Source organism: Rhinolophus sinicus, chromosome 2 (assembly GCF_057876585.1).
Source record: "Rhinolophus sinicus isolate RSI-liver-muscle chromosome 2, RSI-T2T, whole genome shotgun sequence".
In the NCBI taxonomy this organism is placed as follows: domain Eukaryota; kingdom Metazoa; phylum Chordata; class Mammalia; order Chiroptera; family Rhinolophidae; genus Rhinolophus; species Rhinolophus sinicus.
Genome location: NC_142502.1, coordinates 121,804,769 through 121,828,235, shown reverse-complemented (window position 1 = coordinate 121,828,235; position 23,467 = coordinate 121,804,769). Strand labels below are relative to the sequence as shown.

General features: G+C 38.4%; 1 protein-coding gene across 2 annotated transcripts in view; it reads left to right on the top strand.

The window, feature by feature from the left end:
- The window catches only part of IL33R (interleukin 33 receptor), a 66,033-nt gene that overhangs the window by 22,350 nt on the left and 20,216 nt on the right, over positions 1–23,467 (top strand). Inside the window, exon 1 of one of the 2 annotated variants that reach the window (XM_074332459.2) lies at positions 8,121–8,216. The exons of the other annotated variant lie outside the window; for it this stretch is intronic. The gene's annotated coding sequence lies outside the window, so the exon portion shown is untranslated. Of the gene's footprint in view, positions 1–8,120; positions 8,217–23,467 lie in introns of those variants that run through there. 2 annotated transcript variants of the gene reach the window in all.

Genomic DNA, 23,467 nt, shown 5'->3' with positions numbered 1-23,467 from the left:
TTTTTCTGTCTGACTTGTTTCGCTCAGCATTACTCTCTCAAGATCCATCCATGTTGTCACAAATGTTCCTATATCATCTTTTCTCACTGCCGAATAGTATTCCATTGTGTATATGTACCACAACTTCTTTATCCATTCATCTATCGAAGGACATTTTGGTTGTTTCCATGTCTTGGCCACCGTAAACAAAGCTGCAATGAACATTGGAGCACACGTGTCTTTATCTCTAAATGTTTTCAGATTTTTTGGGTAGATACCCAGCAGAGGGATTGCTGGGTCATACGGCAATTCTATTCGTAATTCTTTGAGGAACCTCCACACTGCCTTCCATAACGGCTGCACCAGTCTGCATTCCCACCAACAGTGTATGAGGGTTCCTTTTTCTCCACAACCTCTCCAACATTTGTTACTATTTGTCTTGTTGATGATGGCCATTCTGACTGGGGTGAGGTGATATCTCATTGTGGTTTTGATTTGCATTTCTCTGATGATTAGTGATGTTGAGCATTTTTTCATATGTTTATTTGCCATTTGTATGTCCTCTTTGGAGAAATGTCTCTTCAAGTCCTCTGCCCATTTTTCAATTGGGTTGTTTGTTTTTTTGTTGTTGAGTTGCATGAGTTCCTTGTATATTCTGGATACTAGCCCCTTATCGGAGGCACTGTTAGCAAAAATCTTCTCCCATTCAGTTGGTGGCCTCTTTATTTTGTCAATGGTTTCTTTTGCTGTGCAGAAGCTTTTAAGTTTCATATAGTCCCATTCGTTTATTTTAGCTTTTACTTCCATTGCCTTTGGAGTCAAGTTCATAAAATGCTCTTTGAACTCAAGGTCCATAAGTTTAGTACCTATGTTTTCTTCTATGCAGTTTATTGTGTCAGGTCTTATGCTTAAGTCTTTGATCCATTTTGAATTAACTTTGGTACATGGTGACAAATAGCAGTCCAGTTTCATTCTTTTGCACGTGGCTATCCAATTCTCCCAGCACCATTTATTGAAGAGGCTGTCTTTGCTCCATTGTATGTTTTTAGCTTCTTTGTCAAAAATTATCTGTCCATATTTATGTGGTTTTATTTCTGGGTTCTCAATTCTATTCCATTGGTCTATGTGTCTGTTTTTCTGCCAATACCATGCTGTTTTGATTATTGTGGCCCTGTAGTACAGGCCAAAGTCAGGAAGTGTGATACCTCCATATAGTTCTTTTTTCTTAAGATTGCTTTGGCTATTCGGGGTCTTTTGTGGTTCCAAACAAATCTGATGATTTTTTGTTCTATTTCTTTAAAATATGCCATTGGGATTTTGATGGGGATTGCATTGAATCTGTATATTGCTTTGGGTAATATGGCCATTTTAACTATGTTGATTCTTCCAATCCATGAGCACGGAATGTCTTTCCATTTCTTTGTGTCTTCTTCAATTTCTTTCAAAAATGTCTTTAGTTTTCAGCATATAGGTCTTTCACATCCTTGGTTAAGTTTATTCCTAGGTATTTTATTCTTTTTGCTGCAATTGCAAAAGGAATTGTTTTTTGTATTTCTTTTTCTGAGATTTCATTGTTAGTATATAGGAAGGCAATGGACTTTTGTGCGTTGATTTTGTAGCCGGCAACTTTACTGTATTCGTTGATTGTTTCTAATAGCTTTTTGGTGGAGTCTTTAGGGTTTTCTATATATAGCATCATGTCATCTGCAAAGAGTGATAATTTAACTTCTTCATTCCCAATTTGGATGCCTTTTATTTCTTTCTCTTGCCTGATTGCTCTGGCAAGGACTTCCAACACTATGTTGAAAAGCAGAGGAGATAGGGGACATCCCTGTCGTGTTCCTGAACGTAGAGCAAAGGGCTTCAGTTTTTCTCCATTAATTATGAGATTAGCCGAGGGCTTGTCATATATGGCCTTTATTATGTTAAGGTATTTTCCTTCTATACCCATTTTATTAAGTGTTTTAATCATAAATGGATGTTGTATCTTGTCAAATGCTTTTTCTGCATCAATTGATATAATCATATGATTTTTGTCCTTTATTTTGTTTATGTGATGTATCACATTGATGGATTTGCGGATGTTGAACCATCCTTGTGCCCCGGGGATGAACCCCACTTGGTCGTGATGAATAATCTTTTTAATGCATTGTTGTATTCGATTTGCTAGAATTTTATTTAGGATTTTTGCATCGGTATTCATCAGAGATATTGGTCTGTAGTTTTCTTTTTTTGTGCTGTCCTTACCAGGTTTTGGTATCAGGGTAATGTTGGCCTCATAAAATGAGTTAGGGAGTACTGTCTCTTCTTCAATTTTTTGGAAGAGTTTGTGCAGAATTGGTATTAGATCCTCTTTGAAGGTTTGGTAGAATTCACTAATGAAGCCATCTGGTCCCGGACTTTTGCTTTTGGGAAGGTTTTGGATGACTGATTCAATTTCGTTACTGGTGATCGGTCTGTTTAGATTTTCCAGTTCTTCATGGTTCAGCCTTGGAAGGCTATATGTTTCTAAAAACTTGTCCATTTCTTCTAGGTTGTTGAATTTGGTGGCATATAGTCCTTCATAGTATTCTTGGATGATCCTTTGTATTTCTGTGGTGTCCGTGATAACTTCCCCTTTTACGTTTCTGATTTTGTTAATCAGTGTCTTCTCTCTTTTTATCTTAGTAAGTCTAGCCAAGGGTTTGTCAATTTTGTTAATCTTTTCAAAGAACCAGCTCTTTGTCACATTAATTTTTTCTATTGTCTTTTTGTTCTCTATTTCATTTATTTCTGCTTTAATTTTTATTATTTCCTTTCTTCTGCTGACCTTGGGTTTTACTTGTTCTTCTTTTTCTAGTTCTTTAAGGTGTAACATGAGGTTATTTATTTGGGAGTTTTCTTGTTTCTTGAGATAGGCCTGTAATGAGATAAATTTCCCTCTTAAAACTGCTTTCGCTGCATCCCAGAAATTTTGGTAGGATGTATTTTCATTGTCATTTGTTTCTATGTATCTTTTGATCTCTCCTCTAATTTCTTCTTTGACCCAGTCCTTCTTTAAAAGTATGTTGTTTAATCTCCATGTATTTGTGTTTTTTCCCGCTTTCTTTTTACAGTTGATATCCAATTTCAAAGCCTTGTGATCAGAGAATATGCATGGTATGATTTCAATCTTCTTAAATTTGTTGAGACTGATTTTATGTCCCAATATATGGTCTATCCTTGAGAATGTTCCGTGTACACCAGAAAAGAATGTATAGTCTGATGTTTTAGGATGAAGTGCTCTATAAATGTCAATTATGTCCATTTCATCTAATGTGTCATTTAGGGCTACTATTTCGTTATTTATTTTCTGTTTGGATGATCTATCCATAGCTGTCAATGATGTATTTAAGTCCCCTAATATAATTGTGTTTTGGTCAATTTCTCCCTTTAGTTCTGTTAGTAGTTGCTTGGTGTATTTCGGTGCTCCCTGATTGGGGGCATAAATATTGATGACTGTTATGTCTTCTTGTTGTACAGTCCCCTTCACCATTATGAAATGTCCATCTTTATCTCTTGTTATCTTTTTCACCTTGAAGTCTGTTTCATCTGATATCATTATGGCTACACCTGATTTTCTCTGGGTACCATTTGCTTGGAGTGTCAATTTCCACCCTTTCACTTTGAGTCTATGCTTGTCCTTGTAGCTGAGATGTGTCTCTTGGAGACAGCATATGGTTGGGTTTAGTTTTTTGATCCAATCTGCTACTCTGTGCCTTTTTATTGGTGAGTTCAGTCCATTTACATTTAGGGAGATTATTGATATGTGAGGATTTCCTGTCATTCTATCTTTAGTTTTCTGGTAAGGCTGTGTCTCCATTGTTTCTTTGCTTTTTTGTTGTTGTCTATTATTTCTGTGCGGTGGTATTCTATGATGTTTCCCTCTGTTTCTTCTTTTATTTCAGTATATATTTCAATTCTGGATTTATTTTGAGTGGTTACCCTTAAATTTATGTAAAAGAAAGTTTGATATTTAGAGTATTCCATTTTTTTCAGCACGCTTACTTTCTCCATTCCCATATTCCGGTTCAGGCCTTTACTCTCCCCCTTTTTGAGTTTTGGTTGCCACAAATTGTCCCTGTTGATGGTGGTCGAATAGCCTCCTTTAGTATTTCTTGTAGTGCAGGTCGTGTATTAGAAAATTCCCTCAGCTTCTGTATGTCTGGAAAGGTCTTTATTCCTCCTTCATATCTAAAGGATATCTTTGCTGGATATATTATTCTTGGCTCATGATTTCTCTCTTTTAATAGTTTGAATATTTGGTTCCACTCCCTCCTGGCTTGTAGAGTTTCTGCTGAAAAATCTGATGAGAATCTAATGGGCTTTCCTTTGTATGTTACCGTCTTCTTTTCCCTGGCTGCCTTGAGGATTCTTTCTTTGTCGTTGATTTTAGACAGCTTCAATACAATGTGCCTTGGAGAAGGCCTGTTGGGATTGAGGTAACTAGGTGTTCTATTTGCTTCTTGGATTCGAGGGTCCAGTTCTGTCCACAAATTTGGGAAGTTCTCATCGACAATTTGTTTGAATATATTCTCTGTTCCCTTCTCTCTTTCTTCTCCTTCTGGTATGCCCATTATTCTTATATTGCTCTTTCTGATGGAGTCAGAAAGTTCTTGTAGAGTTCTTTCATTTCTTTTAAGTCTCAAGTCTCTTTCTTCTTCTCTCTGTGTCATTTCCAGGTTTCTATCTTCGATGTCACTGATTCTTTCCTCCATCTGGTCAACTCTACTACCTAAGCTGGTTATTTCATTCTTAATTTCTTCTATTGAGTTCTTAATCTCCAGAAATTCTATTTGGTTCTTTTTTAAGATTTCAATCTCTTTCGTAAAATGCTCATGCTGTTCTTTGATTGAGTTTCTGAGTTCCTTTAACTGCCTATCTGTGTTTTCTTGTATCTCGTTGAGTTTTTTCAGAACTGCAATCTTGAATTCTCTGTCATTTAAGTCACATATTTCTGTATCTTTAAGTGCCTTCTCTGGAGATTTTTCACTTTCTTTCTGAGTTATCTTGTTGCCTTGGTTATTCATGGCGATTACTGGTTTACTATTTCTCTTCCTAGACATCTACAGGAGTGGCTTCTGCAACAGGTTGATAGAAAGCGGTCTTTCTTTTGTTTGCCAGTACTTGTTGGTAGAATGTTTTATTATTTCTCCAACTGCAACTTATTTTTCTTCTCCCACACAGTAGTGCTATGTTTTCTCTGCACTATTCCAACTTCTCACACAATGGGGGGATTCCCTGGGAGATGGGCTTCTCCTCTGTTAATAGTTCGTCTAGGTCACAGGGCGCAGTGTCCCGGTGGGTATGCGGAGAGCTTTTGATGTTCCAAAGCTCTTCCAGCTCCTGATTCAGAGCCCGTAGGTTTCAGCAGTTCTGTTTACTCCTGCAGGGATCCGCCCAGATAGGTGGGGTCAGAGGCGGGGTGAGTTGTGAGAGGTGGCCCAGAGCAATGGCGGCAACCACCACCACAGCCGGTCCTGCTTCCACAGCTCTCTCCCCTTTGCTGGAACTAGTTGGGCTGTGAAATTGTGTTTGCAGTCCACAGTTCTCAAAACAGCAAATTTTCTGTTGTTTTGATCTGACACTGCTACTGTTTCGCTTTTAGCACCGGGCAGGTGGGGGCGGGGCGAGCTCTGGGAGGGGAGGGAGGGGGCGGCTAGTCTCAGTGCCTAAGGCTCCGTTCTCTGCTCGGCAGTGCGGGCTTAAACCACCGTTTTCAGCCTTTTTCCCTCAGTCTTTTCTCCGAGGTCTCTGCCGTGAGCGTTGGGTTCAGCCGTGTTATATGCTGTCCCCTCAGCCCTGTGGGCCACAAGCGGAGCCCTAGCAGTCCGATCTCCCGCAGCTGCGGTAGTTCCGGGAAGCAGCAAGCTCGGCGCACTGAGCTAGGTCTGCGTCCTCCGCCGGCGCGTCTCCGTCTCCGCGCACTTCTCCTCCCTTTCCTCCTCCCTCCACTCGCGCGAATCTCCCACCTGTAGGTGATTTCAGTCGGTAGTGGACCTCTTCGTGTTGCCTGTGTGCTGTGCAGGGAGTCCTTTGTGGAGTTTTTGTTGTTCGATTCGTTGTAAATTCCAGGGGAGCTTTACAGAGGCTCACCTCACGCCGCCATTTTTCCGGAAGTCCGAGAGACTTTTTGAAAGATAAATTTCACAGCAGAGTTGGCCCAAGTTTTTAAATACTGTTGTCTTAGCACTGTGATGATAAAGGATATTGAGAGATCTAGAGTTAGGGTAGAACCCTAGCTCAACCATGCCAGAAATGTAAAGATTTCACTCTTGAATAAAGATGACTTCGTAGTCTCTCAATAACCTATCCTATTTTTTTTTAATTTTGAGATTGTCTCAGATATCTAATTTAAACTCAAAATGTTTAGATTTGTGAAATGCTACATTCCACTTCCCCACCTTTTTTCATAAAGTGCAAGTTCCTTGAGGTTTTACATTTCTCTTATATCTCACATAGTACCTGAGACAATGTTGAAAATATTAAACAGTACTGTTTGGTTTATTGTTTAAGTGTTCTCTAGTAGTGGAGGAATGACCTCATGTAAAAGTATACTTCGTGTAAAGATTGTAGAGAATGTAATTGGATTCTGCTGTAGAGTTTCATCTTTTATGTAGGTGACCACGGGTAAGGAGAAGAGGTGATTTGGCTTTCTAGGTCTTGATGTAAACATGAAGGAAAATAAATTTTGAAAAATTTTTTGTTGTTATTGTTTTAAGCACAATTGTCATGGGGAGACTTCTTTGAGTATATGATAGGACAGAAAGCCACCACTACTCATTAGTGTGGCTGACCCTGGCATAACTTTTCATTTAATATTGATAACAATACCTTTTGCATAAGGGATTTAGAGATGTGGGGAATTTGCTGAAATCACGTTGCTAGTAAGAGGAAAAACAGGTTTTGTCTAGAGGTCAGCTCTTTCTATCATATTAGAGAGTTTTCTGGCAGATGGAACATTCTGATTATTTGAAAGTTAGCAATATCTTTGGAAAAGAGATCACATGATTCAAGTAGTTTATCCAGAATTCTAATAATTGCAATATATGTCCAAAAATCTGTATTATAACCATCCAACACAGGCCATCTGGTGGCATGTGTAAAGAGTCCAGCTGTGGAGGCTTTGAGTTCTGGCTTTACCTGGTTCTGGCTATTACTTTGGGGAAGGTAATTAATCAGCCTCTCTGAGCTTCCATTATATGCCTCTGATGTAAAGGGAGAGCATGTGCAAAATCCTTGCACACACAGAGCCTAGAGCACATAGAGTGGAATATTACTCAGCCATAAAAAAGAGTGAAATCTTACCATTTGTGACAACATGGATGGACCTGGAGGGAATTATACTAAGTGAAATAAGTCAAGCAGAGAAAGACAAATACCATATGATCTCACTTATATGTGGAAACTAAAGAATGGAAGAAATGAACAAATAGACTCACAGATACAGAGAACTGACTGATGGTTACCAGAAGGGAGGGCATTTGGGAAGCTGCGTGGAAAAGGGGAAGAGATTGAGAAGTACAAATTGGTAGTTACAAATTAGTCACGGGGATGTAAAGTACAGCATGGGGAATATAGTCGATGATATTGTAATAACTATGTATGGTACCAGAAGGGTACTAGACTAATTGGGGGGATCACTGCATAAATTATGTAAATGTCTAACCACTATGCTACACACCTGAAAAAAATAAATAATTTTTAAAAAGCATGTGTCAGAGTTTTCGAAATATTGACATTGAGGCATCAGCAGTAAAACTTGCTGCAAAGATGTGTGCTGTTCCCCTCTAGCTGCAGCTTTCAGGAAGTTGCAGCTGGCAGCCCACTCTCAGGGTACTAAGTGATCTGCCACCTAGATGGAGTCAGGAGGTCTTGTTGAGAAATTCACCCACAAGGAAGGTAAAATATGGTTAAGATGAAATGTGCATCTATGGAGATAACGTCAAAATTGGGAGTACAGCTTCATCAGAGATCTTTTGAATAGAGAATGTGGTGGAAACTGAGGTTGACATTAACAGTACAGTTTATCAGTTTCAGTTTATCAGTAACGTGGTTCCTGTGTCTTAACAGATAAGGAAAATGGGAGGATTTTAAACAGGGGCATGTACATTTTATTGTTTTTTGCATAGAGCTGTTGGAGACATTGGTTTCTAGAGTTGATCAACTCTGTTGGTAGAAAGTTGAGGAAGAAAGCGCTCAAGTAGGATTTGCTAATGGTAAGTGTCTTTGGGGTGTTTTTTCAAAATACTTTTATCTAAAAGGGCATGGAAATTTGAAACAAAAATTTAGGTTAAAAATAATTGCTATCGATTTTTGGTTTATGAAAAAATAGTATTACCAATGGGAAAACCAAGTTACAAACTGAAGAAGTTCCTTGAAGCCTTGCTTGTCTGGAGTTTTGGCCTCAGGTATTGGAAAATGTCTGATGGAGGGTGGGGAAGTTTGGGGCAATGCAGAATATAGACAGAGGGTTCATATTCCAGAATCATTCTTTTCAGAATCCACTAAAATCCAGAAGTAGAATCTCATCTACTCAGATGATGGAGAAGGGAAGAGAATTAGGAAGTAAGGAGCTGCTGGGAAAAGGGGTGAGGGAGAGGTGTGTGGTGTGAGGAGGAAATATAGGGTGGAAAATGAGAGTGATGGACATGAGGAGGTGGGTTGGTGAGGGCCATTCTTTTGGGGGAGTGGGTGGGAAGTGGTGGGTAGTGAGTAAGTAGTGACTTAATTTCACATTTGTCATAGGTGACTGCTTTGAACCTCAGGTTAATGGCTCCATTCTTTTTCTCTTTGAAGGCAGCTCAACAGTAGAGTTAGTAATGGCAGAGCAGGCCACCAAAGCCTTACCCACTGAGTGTCAGTTTTTCCTTGTAATTTTGTTGTTTGTTGTTGTTGTTGTTGTTGTTGTTGTTGTTTTAACTAGCTCTGGAGGCCAAACTATTCATGTGTAATTCCCCCCACACACACACACACACCTCAATAGTGATACTGTCATTCCATTTCTGATATGCTGTGTAGAGTATTGGAGACAGAAAGTTCTGGAGCTATGCAGAGCTGCAATTACTTCCTGCTTTCACACTTATGATGTGTAACTCTAGGCAACTCATTTAACCTCTTCAAGTCTAGTATTCTGTACCTATAAAACCAGCATATTACTATCAATACCAAACTCAGAATGAGGCTTTTAAAGACTAAATGGGTGTAAAGTACTTAGCACAACACTGAGCTGGCAGCGAACACTTAGTAATGTCAGCCCTTATCGTCATTATTTCTTTCCTGTCTTGCTCTGGGAACTCTTACCTCTGAGCCCTGCAGACAGGCTGTGTGGCTGCTGGCTTGAACTGGACAGAATCCCCAGCAGGATAATCAGCTTGTCTCTGTTCTTGAACATGTAGTTTGGAGGAGGACTTTGGTCCCAACATAGTTTCCTAACTGGATGCCTCTGTGTTTGGAGATGTGGACCAATAGTTCAATCGGATCATCTGAGGTGTCACTGGTTTTCAGATTCCTGCTTTCCTAGTAGGGGGACTCTTACATCTAGGTCCTTCAAGACATTTGTGCTATGATGTCTCTGCTCACCCCTTTCCACTTCCCAGTTTTCTGTGGGTGCAAAAGAGAGGCTCTCCAAAGATTTGTGTGGCACTGATATCCAAGGGAAAATTCACTCTACTGAGTGGTACATGGTGAAGGAGTCTCCCAGCAGTGGTGACACCAAGATTGTGTGAGTGTACACACATGTGCACATGTGTGCATGGAGTAGGTCCTAGTTCAAGGTGGAGGGAAAGAAAGGTCCCTGTGGTGTGGAACAAAACCCTAACCGCAACCAAGTCCAGTTCTCAGAAAGAGAAAGGACAAGAGTTAGACGGGTTGAATGGATTATACACAGAGGCCTTTCGTTTATCAAAAATATTACTGTGGTAAAAACCCTTAATGTGAGGTCTATCATCTTAACAAATCTTGCAAGTGTATAACGTCATATTGTTAACTCTAGGCACATTTTGTACAGCAGATCTCTAGAAATTATTCATTTTGTTTAACTGATACTTTATGTTGATTACCTCCTCATTTCCCTCTGGCTCCCAGCTCCTGGATACCATTCTACTCTTTGATTCTATGTGTTTGACTATTTTAGATACCTCAGTTATGTGGAATTATGAAGTGACTGGCTTATTTCACTTAGCGTAACATCCTTAAGGTTCAAGCTGAATAGTATTCCCGTGTATGTGTATACTACACCTTCTTTATCCATTCATCTCTCAAGGAACACGTAGGTTGTTTCTACACCTTCGCTATTGTGACTAGTGCTGCAATGAACATGGGGGAGCTGATATCTCTCTGAGATCCTGATTTCAGTTCTTTGGGATGAATAGTCAGAAGTAGGATTGCTGCATCATATAATATTTCTGCTTTTAACTTATTCAGAAACCTACCTCATGTTTTCCATAACAACTATACTATTTTACATCCCCACTAACAGTGCACAAGGGTTCCAATTTCTCCGCATCCTTGCCAACACTTGCTCCTTTTGTTTCTTTGATAACTGCCATTCTGACAGGAGTGAGGTCATATCTCATTGTGGTTTTGGTTTACATTTCCCTGATGGTTAGTGATGAGCATCTTTTCATAAACCATTTGTATGTTTTTTGGAGAAATGTTTATTAATAATAATAATAACAATAATAGCCCAATTTAAAAAATGGGCTCTTATTATTATTGCTATTGAGTTGTAAGAGTTCCTTATGTATTTTAGAAATCAATCCCTTATCATATATATGGTTTATAAATATTTTCTTTCATTCCATAAGTTGCATTTTTGCTCTGTTGATTGTTTCCTTTGCTGTGGATAAGCTTTTTAATATGATGTAATCCTACTGTCTTTTTTTTTTTTTTTTTTTTTTTGCTTTTTGTCTATTTTTCTATGTGTTTGGTGTCATATCCATGAAATCATTGTCAAGACTTATGTCATGAAGCTTTTCCCTTATGTTTTTCCCTTATATTTTCTTTTAGGACTGGGCTCAGGCACAGGGGAGAATGGAAAAATGGGGGGTGACGAAGGGGATCTGAGCAAGGGGTGAGGGGGCTCCAGCTTGTCTGGGACAAAATTGTCTTTAACACGCTTGGAATAACATAGCAGTAACAGGAACAATAATTATTTACTGAGAGTATTCTATGTGCTAGACCCCGAGCTAAGTTCCCTCCATACAAAATATCCTGTTGTTCTTATGATAATTCTGTGAAGTAGGGGTGAAATCCCAGTCTGGCTGACTCAGATCCTGTGCATTCAACTACCGTTCCATGCTAACGCTGGTGAGAGCTTTGGCTCATGGAAGCAAGACTGAATGTGAGCACGAGAATGCTTGGGTTGGCTTAGTGGGATTGGCTCTGGAGCCGCGTGTGGCTGAAAGGGGTCAGCATGCTGATGGAAAAACACAGAGTTAAGATGGTGTCCACTAGAATGCAACTGAGATTTAGACAGGAGTTTATAGCATATTCCCAAGGTGCATGGATAACTTTCAACTTCATCTGCAGACCCCAACCAGGACAACTTCCTTCAACACCATTTAAGTGGATGTTAGGTGCCTGTTTGAACTCACTCTAAGCTGGAATTAGACTTCCATATACCTTTCTCTCAGAAGCCTTGTAGTCAAAACGATGAAGGGTCTGTGTGCTGGAGCCTCCACCCTCTTGGCCCCACTGCACCCAACCAAGGCTCCCAGGATGGGGGCTTATCCTTGAGGGAAGGGAATGGGATGATGGCTATGTATCTGAGGTTCCTGGTCGCTCTCCACGCTTCTCACTCTCTCTGCCCACCTCCAGGACCAATCATCACTTTCTACATAAAGAAAGCCTTTTTCACCTGGGGTCCTCAGTTGGTCAAAAAATAGCAGCCACCCTGTGTTGGAAGCTTGGCTTATTATACACTGGTGTGTGAATATCTTCAATTCACTGTCTGAGCAGTAACCTTAAACTCTAAGGAAAATCAGAATCTCTTGACTCCCAACTTTCAAGAGGGACAAGTTTCCTTGGGTTTCACTCTCTATAGGAATGGCAAGCATAGAGGTCAAGACAGAGACTTCAGTTGTGAATTCTCTCATCTTTTTCCTCTTCTTAAGCAGGACTCTGATAGATTTTGGGCTGGAATCTTCAAAATTACTTTACCTTCATTTCAATGCGTTTTGAGCACTGTTTCCTGAATATTTGAGCATCTCTCCCACCCACCCCAAGTCTCTGTTAGATCACTGCTGATGTAAATACCAACTTTTAAAAGACATCAGAGAAATTACTTGTTACGAGAACTTCCTAGTAAACTAGGTCCAATGCAAAGTGATTAATCTTTTGAAAGTGTGGTCTGCATTAAACTTCATAAAACTAAGACACTCTTAAATCATGGTGACTAAACATATGACCTAACCTTAGAATGGATTTGGCTGTCATTAAGGAGTAGTTAAGCAAGTTAGAGGTTAAATTCAAACATGACTCCTTTGGTTTTTCCTTTTTCTCTGTCCTTTCGTATATGCTTGTTGCCACTTTAATTCTACCCCACCTTTTAAAAAATCTGTTGGTGATGGTTTGTGCCTCTAACCTCTGGGTCAAATCCAGGGCTAATTCACCCACCTCCTATTTCTATTTCCATCTTTAAAATGAAAGCATCCTTAAATCTAACTTTCCTGTAAACAAAAGAATTCAATTCAGTAAAAGTATATTTGGAGAGGAAATTAATCATTATGCTTATGAAAAAATAGACCATTCATTTGTCCATTCAAAAGGTAGTTATTGAGGACCTTCCCTGGGGATATATAAGTGAACAAAACAGAAAATATATGTGACACATAAGTCATATGTTTTATAGCTAGAAGGCTATAAAAGCCATGGAAAAAGTAGAGCAGGGTAAAGGAATTTTGGAGTGTAGGTTTAGATAATGAGTGCAGACCTCATTTAGCAGGGGGTGAGGGAATGAGCCAGACAGATGTCACACAGATGGAAGAAGAGAATCCCGGAGAGAGGAAACAGCTGGTGCAAACGCTTTGAGGTAGGGGCCAGCTTGGGGTGTTCAGGGAAGAGGGAGGAGAAAATAGTGCATGGTGTGAAATAAGGGTGCGGGACACAGGAGGACGTAAACAAGGAGTGCGAGGGGTGGCTGACCATGGGGGCCTGTTTTGTCCCTCACAAGGAATTTGGGTTTCACTGAGTAAAGCGGAGGTTTGACAAGAGGAGTGATTAAAAGGATCATGCTGCGTTTTGCTTTGAAAATAGATTATAGGGGGCAAGGGAAGGACGAAAGAGACAAATTGAGAGGCTTATTGCAATAATCCAGGCAAGAGATGTTGGTGGCCTGGATCACCAGTGAGGGCCATGACAAGTGGCCACATGGTCGAGGTCTGAATCTACTTGGAAAGTAGATTCAGAGGGGCGTGCTGATGGATTGGATGAAACATACTGGAGAAAAAGAGGTATAAGAATATCTTTGTGGGTGTTGATCTGTGTGGCTGTAAAGATGGAGTTGCCATCAGCTAACACGATAAGGGCTGTTGGATGAGGAAGTTTTGGCGGGAAGAACAGTAATTTTGAGAAGTCTAGGATACAGACCAGTGGACGTGTCAAGTTGGCAGGTGAACATCAGGATCTGAAGTTAAAGGAAAAGTCTGGACAGCAGGTTAAACTCTGAGGTGAAATCAGCATGTGGATGATGTTTAAAACCAGGAAACAGGATGGCATCATGTGGGGAATGAATTTCAATAGAAACAAAAAGAGGTTCAAGGGCTGAACAATTAGGTGGTGGGGGGAAGTGGAGATGTAAAGGAGAGGTCAGTGGGGTCCTGAAAAAGATGGAGGAGAAATTGCTTAACTGGACAGAGGCCGTTCAGAGTTAAAGATAAGGTCAAGACTGAGGACTGACATTGGTTTCAGTAGTTACATGGAAGTGATTGGTGACACTGACAATAGCCTAATGCCATTACAGTCTTACCGAGTTATTAACGAAATTAAAATTTAAAGAAACAAATAATGCAGTGTTTCCAAAGTGGGTTCAGATTCTATAAGATTATTTGCAAAACAATGAAGACAAGAAAGAGAAACAAGAAGAGTAGGGATCCCAAATTAAAAACTTATTTAAGCTCATGCTGAATTCTCAACCCTTTTGTAGTGTTTTGCATAGAAAGATACAAATTTGTCTGTCAGGGAAAGATGGCTACCTTTCCCCAGGGAAGTTCTACAGTGAAAACAAGTTGCTCTTTGATACCCTCATAGCCTATCTACCTGCAGTCTTGAAAATTTTCATTGTTATCTGGTGAATGAAATTAGGTAATTACATTCACTCACGTAATCACCACCCCAAACAACATACAAACATTTCTTTTTCCCAGAAAGTTTCTATCTACCCCTTTCAAATCAAATTCCCACAATCCCAAACATATGCTTTGTGGTTTCCAGCTTGATATTTGCATTAGCCTGTCATTGGACTTCTTATAAGTGTAATATGAAATACATACTTTCTGTGTTTGCTTTCCTTCACTTAGCATACGTTTTTGAAGAAAAGATTTATTGTTTTCTATTTTGCGACGAAGTCAAACTTACACAGAATGTAATATTTTTTTTGGGATTCATCATTGTGGTATATCAGTAATTCCATCCATTTTATTGCTGAGTAGCTCTCACTGCCTTTTCTTTATGCACTCCCCTGTTGAGAGACTCTTGGATTGTTTGGAATTATGAATATGGCATTTATGAACATTCTTTTACATGTGTTTTGTGGACATGTGCTTTTCATTCTCTTGGATAAATACTAGAAGTGTAATTGTTATACCACAGAGTAGATGTTGTTTAACTGTTTTGCTTGACAATTTACCTAGATGTAAATGTACCTGCAATAAAGTGAACACATTTTAAGTATAAAGTTCAATAAGTTTTGACAAATGTATACCTTATGAAACCATCTTCTCAGTGAAGATACCATCCCATAAATTTCTCTCATGTTTCTTTATAGTTAATTGACCCCCCCAGCATAAGCTGCCCCAGGTGATCACTCAGTAGCTTTACAGTTTTAGAACATTATATAAATGGGATCGTAGAGTGTGCACTCTTCTACACCTGACTTTCTTCACTTGGGATAATGTTTCTGAAATTCATTCATGTTGTATGAATCAGTAGTTCCTTCTTTTTTATTGCTCAGTAGCATTCCATCGTATAACTATAAATAGTTTATCCAATTATGTGCTGATGGTCATCAAGCTTCTGTGAACATTCATTTAAGTGTTTGTGGGCATATGTTTTATTTCTTTTGGGTAAATCCTTAGGAGAAGACTTCCTGGGTCACACAGTATTTATCAGAAACTGCCAACTATTTGACAAAGTCATTTATCATTTTATACTCCAACCAGCAACGTATGATTCTAGTTGTACCACACCCTTACAACACTTGGTATTGTCAGTCTGTATAATTTTAGCTATAAAGTGGAATCTCACTGTGGTTTTAATTATTTACATTTCTCTCATGACTAATAATTTTGAGCATCTTTCTCATGTGTTTGTTGGCTATTGATATACTTTCTTTTGTGAAATCTCAGTTCAAGTCTTTTTCTCATTTTTTGATTGGGTTATTTTGTCTTCTTTATATTGACTTGTGAGAGTTATTTATGAATTATATATACAAGCCTTTCATCGGATGTATAAATTGTAAGGATTTTGTCAGAATCTGTAGCTTGCTCTATTCAAATTTTGATGATATCTTTTGAAGAACAGAAGTTCTTAATTTTGATGAAGTCCAAGTTGTTTATTTTTCTTTCATGGATAGTGTTTTTGTATCCAGACTAAGAAATATTTGTCCTCCAAGTTGTGAAGATTTTCCACTATGTAATTTTCTATATATACAGTCCATTTTGATTTCATTTTATGTATATAATGAGATAAAGATATTTTTCAATATAGATAGACAGTTTTTCCATCACCATTTGTTGAAAACACTATGCTTTCCCCATAGACTTATGTCGGTACTATTATAAAAATCAATTTCCTGTCTATGTTTGAGTCTATTTCTAGACTGTCTTCTGATCCTTTTATCTATATGTCTATCTTTATGTGAATACCACCTTGTTTTCATTATTGTAAATTTATGTTAAGTCTTCAAGTCAGGTTGTGTAAGCTCTCCAAGTTTGTTCTTATTTTTAAACAATGTTTTGGCTATTCTAACTTCTTTAATTTTCCATGTAAATTTTAAAGTTCTCACAGAAATTATAGATGCTGATTCTAATGCTGAAAAAATAAAGAATACATTGACCCCCAAGACAAAGAAAGATGTATAGGAACTAAGTAAAGGATGACAAATGCAATAGATTCTGTGGAATTAGTATAGGAGAGATTATATGGGTCATAAAATATTAGCCTCCAAGGGATCTTAGTGATAGTTCAGTCATTTCACATATGCAAACACTTAATGCCAGCCAGTTTTCATGTGACCAGCACCTCCATTTCTCCCTCCTGTCTGTCCTCAGCCCACAGAGCTCCTCTGACTTGCTGGATGCTGACTCTCTTGCTGGCCAAGGAGTTCCCATAGGACCTTTCAAGGGTGACTTAGGCCTCACCTTACCATGAGCTAGTACAAAACAGACAGAATTTCAAGGGAGAGATGCAAAAGCATGATAGAAAGTACATTGCTCCTGTTCAGACCCATATGTAAGTACTGTATTTTCACACCCCAAAACGCCACCACCTAATAGGTTGTACTGGTTTATTCAGCAAACAATTTTGAACACCTATGTTGTGCGGGCACTGTTCCAGACACGTGAGATATGTCACTGGATAAAACTGACCACTGTATCTTTCCTTCTAGAGTTCATATTCTAGTGGGGGAAAACAGAACATAAACAATAAACACATGCCCTAGAAAAAGACCAGAGCAGGGCAAGGACATAGAGAATGGGGGAGGGGATACTGCAATTTAAAATTGATTTATCAGATACACAAATACTTAGGCACCAATGTCGGTAGTAGTGCTATTCACAATAGGTGAAAGCAACCCAAATGTCCCTTAAGGGATGAATGGGTAAACAAATCGTGGTACATACATATAGGGGAATATTCAACCTTTGAAAGAAATGAAGTACTGATACATGTTTCAACATGGATGAACCTTGAAAACACTATACTAAATGAAGGAAGCCAGACACGAAAGGCACTTACTGTGTGATTCCAATTATATGGAATTTTCAGAATAGGCAAATCCATAGACACAAAGCAGATTGGCGGTTGTTAAGAAACAGGGGAAGGAAGAAATGGGGGAGTGTCTACTGATGGGTATGGGGTTTTATTTTAGGGTGATGAAAATATTTTGGAGCTAGATAAAGGTGGTAGTTGCACAACATGGTGAATGTACTAAATGCTGCTGAATGGTCACTTTAAAGCATTTACATTTATGTTATGTGAATTTTTCACCTCAAGAAAAAAAAATAAACAACAGCGAAAAGAAAAGAAAAGAAAATTGTATAGGCAGGGTAAGCCTCCTTGAGAAGATGCAATGGGAGCAGTGACTTTGAGGAGGTGACAGGGGCCACTTTGTGGGTAACAGGAAGCAACAGTCCAGACGGGAGGAAGAGCGAGTGCAGAGGGGGAATCTCCAAGGGCATTCAAGGAATGGCAGGGAGGATACAGGATTGGGGAGGAAGAGTCAGAGAAGGTGATGGCCAGCTTCAGATTCCCAGGGTCCTCCCAGCTGCTGTAAGCATGTTGGCTTTTCCTTGGGGTGAGGTGGAAAGATATTGGAGGCCTATATGATTTGACTTGGATTTTTTTTCCCTTTAATTTATTGAGGTGACAATTGTTAGTCAAATTACATAGATTCCAGGTGTACAATTCTGTATTACATCATCTATAAATCCCATTGTGTGTTCACCTCCCAGAGTCAGTTCTCCTTCCATCACCATATATTTGATCCCCCTTACCCTCATCTCCCACCCCCACACCCCTTATCCTCTGGTAACCACTAAACCATTGTCTGTGTCTATGAGTTTTTGTTTCTCATTTGTTTGTCTTGTTCTTTTGCTGTTTTTGGCTTATATACCACATATCAGTGAAATCATATGGTTCTCTGCTTTTTCTGTCTGACTTATTTTGCTTAGCATCATACTCTCAAGATCCATCCATGTTGTCACAAATGTTCATATATCATATTTTCTTACCACCAAATAGTATTCCATTGTGTATATATACCACAAATTCTTTATCCATTCATCTATCGAAGGACATTTTGGTTGTTTCCATGTCTTGGCCACTGTAAACAAAGCTGCAATGAACATTGGAGCACACGTGTCTTTATGTATAAATGTTTTCAGATTTTTTTGGGTAGATACCCAGGAGAGGGATTGCTGGGTCATATGGCAATTCTATTCGTAATTTTTTGAGGAACCTCCACACTGCCTTCCTTAACGGCTGCACCAGTCTGCATTCCCACCAAGAGAGTACGAGGGTTCCTTTTTCTCCACAGCCTCTCCAACACTCGTTACTATTTGTCTTGTTGATGATAGCCATTCTGACTGGGTGAGGTGATATCTCATTGTGGTTTTTATTTGCATTTCTCTGATGATTAGTGATGTTGAGCATTTTTTCATATGTCTATTTGCCATTTGTATGTCCTCTTTGGAGAAATGTCTCTTCAGGTCCTCTGCCCATTTTTCAATTGAGTTGTTTGTTTTTTTGTTGTTGAGTTTCATGAGTTCCTTGTATATTTTGGATATTAGCCCCTTATCGGAGGCACTGTTTGCAAAAATCTTCTCCCATTCAGTTGGTTGCCTCTTTATTTTGTTGATAGTTTCTTTTGCTGTGCAGAAGCTTATGAGTTTCATATAGTTCCATACATTTATTTTAGCTTTTACTTCCATTGCCTTTGGAGTCAAATTCATAAAATGCTCTTTGAACCCAAGGTCCGTAAGTTTAGTACCTATGTTTTCTTCTATGCAGTTTATTGTGTCAGGTCTTATGCTTAAGTCTTTGATCCATTTTGAATTAATTTTGGTACATGGTGACAGATAGCAGTCCAGTTTCATTCTTTTGCACGTGGCTATCCAATTCTCCCAGCACGATTTATTGTAGAGGCTCTCTTTCCTCCATTGTATGTTTTTAGCTTCTTTGTCAAAAATTATCTGTCCATATTTATGTGGTTTTATTTCTGGGTTCTCAATTCTATTCCATTGGTCTATGTGTCTGTTTTTCTGCCAATACCATGCTGTTTTGATTATTGTAGCCCTGAAGTAAAAGCTAAAGTCAGGGAGTGTGACACCTCCATTAGTGTTCTTTTTTCTTAAGATTGCTTTGGCTATTCGGGGTCTTTTGTGGTTCCAAACAAATCTGATGATTTTTTGTTCTATTTCTTTAAAAAATGCCATGGGATTTTGATGGGGATTGCATTAAATCTGTATATTGCTTTGGGTAATATGGCCATTTTAACTATGTTGATTCTTCCAATCCATGAGCACGGAATGTCTTTCCATTTCTTTGTGTCTTCTTCAATTTCTTTCAAAAATGCCTTATAGTTTTCAGCATATAGGTCCTTCACATCCTTGATTAAGTTTATTCATAGGTATTTTATTCTTTTTGCTGCAATTGCAAAAGGAATTGCTTTTTGTATTTCTTTTTCTGAGATTTCATTGTTAGTATATAGGAATGCAATGGACTTTTGTACGTTGATTATGTAGCCAGCAAATTTACTGTATTCGTTTTTGTTTCTAATAGCTTTTTGGTGGAGTCTTTAGGGTTTTCTATATATAGCATCATGTCATCTGCAAAGAGTGTTAATTTAACTTCTTAATTCCCAATTTGGATGCCTTTTATGTCTTTCTCTTGCCTGATTGCTGTGGCGAGGACTTCCAACACTATGTTGAAAAGCAGAGGTGATAGGGGACAGCCCTGTCATGTTCCTGAATGTACAGCAAAGGGCTTCAGTTTTTCACCATTAATTATGAGATTAGCTGAGGGCTTGTCATATATGGCCTTTATTATGTTAAGGTATTTTCCTTCTATACCTATTTTATTAAGTGTTTTAATCATAAGTGGATGCTGTATCTTGTCAAATGCTTTTTCTGCATCAATTGATATAATCATATGATTTTTGTCCTTTTTTGTTTGTTTATGTGATGTATCACATTGATGGATTTGCAGATGTTGAACCATCCTTGTGTCCCAGGGATGAACCCTACTTGGTCGTGATGAATAATCTTTTTAATGCATTGTTGTATTCGATTTGCTAGAATTTTGTTTAGGATTTTTGCATCTGTATTCATCAGAGATATTGGTCTGTAGTTTTCTTTTTTTGTGTTGTCCTTACCAGGTTTTGGTATCAGGGTAATGTTGGCCTCATAAAATGAGTTAGGGAGTACTGTCTCTTCTTCAATTTTTTGGAAGAGTTTGAGCAGGATTGGTATTAGATCTTCTTTGAAGGTTTGGTAGAATTCATTAGTGAAGCCATCTGGTCCTGGACTTTTGCTTTTGGGAAGGTTTTGGATGACTGATTCAATTTCCTTACGGGTGATCCGTCTGTTTAGATTTTCTAGTTCTTCATGGTTCAGCCTTGGAAGGCTATATGTTTCTAAGAACTTGTCCATTTCTTCTAGATTATTGAATTTGGTGGCATATAGTCCTTAATAGTATTCTTGGATGATCCTTTGTATTTCTGTGGTGTCTGTGATAACTTCCCCTTTTTCATTTCTGATTTTGTTAATTAGAGTCTTCTCTCTTTTTATCTTAGTGAGTTTAGCCAATAGCCAAGGGTTTGTCAATTTTGTTAATCTTTTCAAAGAACCAGCTCTTTGTCACATTAATTTTTTCTATTGTCTTTTTGTTCTCTATTTCATTTAGTTCTGCTCTGATTTTTGTTATTTCCTTTCTTCTGCTGACCTTGGGTTTCACTTGTTCTTCTTTTTCTAGTTCTTTAAGGTGTAACATGAGGTTATTTATTTGGGAGTTTTCTTATTTCTTGAGATAGGCCTGTAATGAGATAAATTTCCCTCTTAAAACTGCTTTCGTTGCATCCCAAAAATTTTGGTAGCATGCATTTTCATTGTCATTTGTTTCTATGTATCTTTTGATCTCTCCTCTAATTTCTTCTTTGATCCAGTCATTCTTTAAAAGTATATTGTTTAATCTCCATATATTTGTGTTTTTTCCTGCTTTCTTTTTACAGTTGATATCCAATTTCAAAGCCTTGTGATCAGAGAATATGCTTGGTATGATTTCAATCTTGTTAAATTTGCTGAGGCTGATTTTATGTCCCAGTATATGGTCTATCCTTGAGAATGTTCTACGTACACTAGAAAAGAATGTATAGTCTGATGTTTTAGGATGAAGTGCTCTATATATGTCAATTATGTCCATTTCATCTAATGTGTCATTTAGGGCTGCTATTTCGTTATTTATTTTCTGTTTGGATAATCTGTCCATAGCTGTCAATGATGTATTGAAGTCTCCTAGTATAACTGTGCTTTGGTCAATTTCTCCCTTTGGTTCTGTTAGTAGTTATTTGGTATATTTTGGTGCTCCTTAATTGGGGGCATAAATATTGATGACTGTTATGTCTTCTTGTTGTATAGTCTCCTTTACCATTATGAAATGTCCATCTTTGTCTCTTGTTATCTTTTTCACCCTGAAGTCTGTTTCATCTGATATTATTATGGCTATACCTGATTTTCTCTGAGTACCATTTGCTTGGAGTGTCAATTTCCACCCTTTCACTTTGAGTCTATGCTTGTCCTTGTAGCTGAGATGTGTCTCTTGGAGACAGCATATGGTTGGGTTTAGTTTTTTGATCCAATCTGCTACTCTGTGCCTTTTTATTGGTGAGTTCAGTCAATTTACATTTAGGGTGATTATTGATATGTGAGGATTTCCTGTCATTCTATCTTTAGTTTTCTGGTAAGGCTGTGTCTCCATTGTTTCTTTGCCTTTTTGTTGTTGTCTATTATTTCTGTGTGGTGGTATTCTATGATGTTTCCCTCTGTTTCTTCTTTTATTACAGTATATATTTCAGTTCTGGATTTTTTTTTTTTTTTTTGAGTGATTCCCCTTACGTTTATGTAAAAGAAAGTTTGATAATTAGAATATTCCATTTTCTTCAGCACGCTTACTTTCTCCATTCCCATATTCCGGTTCAGGCCTTTACTCTCCCCCTTTTTGAGTTGTGGTTGCCACAAATTGTCCCTATTGATGGTGGTTGAATAGCCTCATTTAGTATTTCTTGTAGTGCAGGTCGTGTATTAGAAAATTCCCTTAGCTTCTGTATGTCTGGAAAGGTCTTTATTCCTCCTTCATATCTAAAGGATATCTTTGCTGGATATATTATTCTTGGTTCATAATATTTCTCTTTCAATAGTTTGAATATTTGGTTCCACACTCTCCTGGCTTGTAGAGTTTCTGCTGAAAAATCTGATGATAATCTAATAGGCTTTTTTTTGTAGGTTACCGTCTTCTTTTCCCTGGCTGCCTTGAGGATTCTTTCTTTGTCGTTGATTTTAGACAGCTTTAATACAATGTGCCTTGGAGAAGGCCTGTTGGGATTGAGGTAATTAGGTGTTCTATTTGCTTCTTGGATTCGAGGATCCAGTTCTGTCCACAAGTTTGGGGAGTTCTCATTCACAATTTGTTTGAATATATTCTCTGTTCCCTTCTCTCTTCTCCTTCTGGTATGCCCATTATTCTTATATTGCTCTTTCTGATGGAGTCAGAAAGTTCTTGTAGAGTTCTTTCATTTCTTTTAAGTCTCAAGTCTCTTTCTTCTTCTATCTGTGTAATTTCCAGTTTTCTGTCTTCGATGTCACTGGTTCTTTCCTTCATCTGGTCAACTCTACTACCTAAGCTGGTTATTTCATTCATAATTTCTTCTGTTGAGTTCCTAATCTCCAGAAATTCTATTTGGTTCTTTTTTAAAATTTCAATCTGTTTCATAAAATGCTCATGTTGTTCTTTGATTGTGTTTCTGAGTTCATTAAACTGCCTTTCTGTGTTTTCTTGCATCTCGTTGAGTTTTTTCAGAACTGCAATCTTGAATTCTCTGTCATTTAAGTCACATATTTCCATGTCTTTAAGTTCCTTTTCTGGAGACTTTTCACTTTCTTTCTGACCTGTCTTGTTGCCTTGGTGATTCATGGCAATTATTGATTTATTATTTCTCTTCCTAGACATCTACAGGAGTGGCTTCTGCAACAGGTTGATAGGAAGAGGTCTTTCTTTTGTTTTCCAGTACTTCTTGGTAGAATGTTTTATTTTCTCTCCGTCTGCAGCCTTTTATTCTCTCTCACACGGTAGTGCTATGTTTTCTCTGCACTATTCCAGCTTCTCACACAATGGGGGGATTCCCTGGGAGACGGGCTTCTCCTCTGTTAATAGCTTGCCTGGGTCACAGGGCGCAGTGTCTGTGTGAGTATGCGGAGAGCTTTTGAAGTTCCAAAGCTCTTCCTGCACCAGATACAGAGCCCGTATGTTTCAGCAG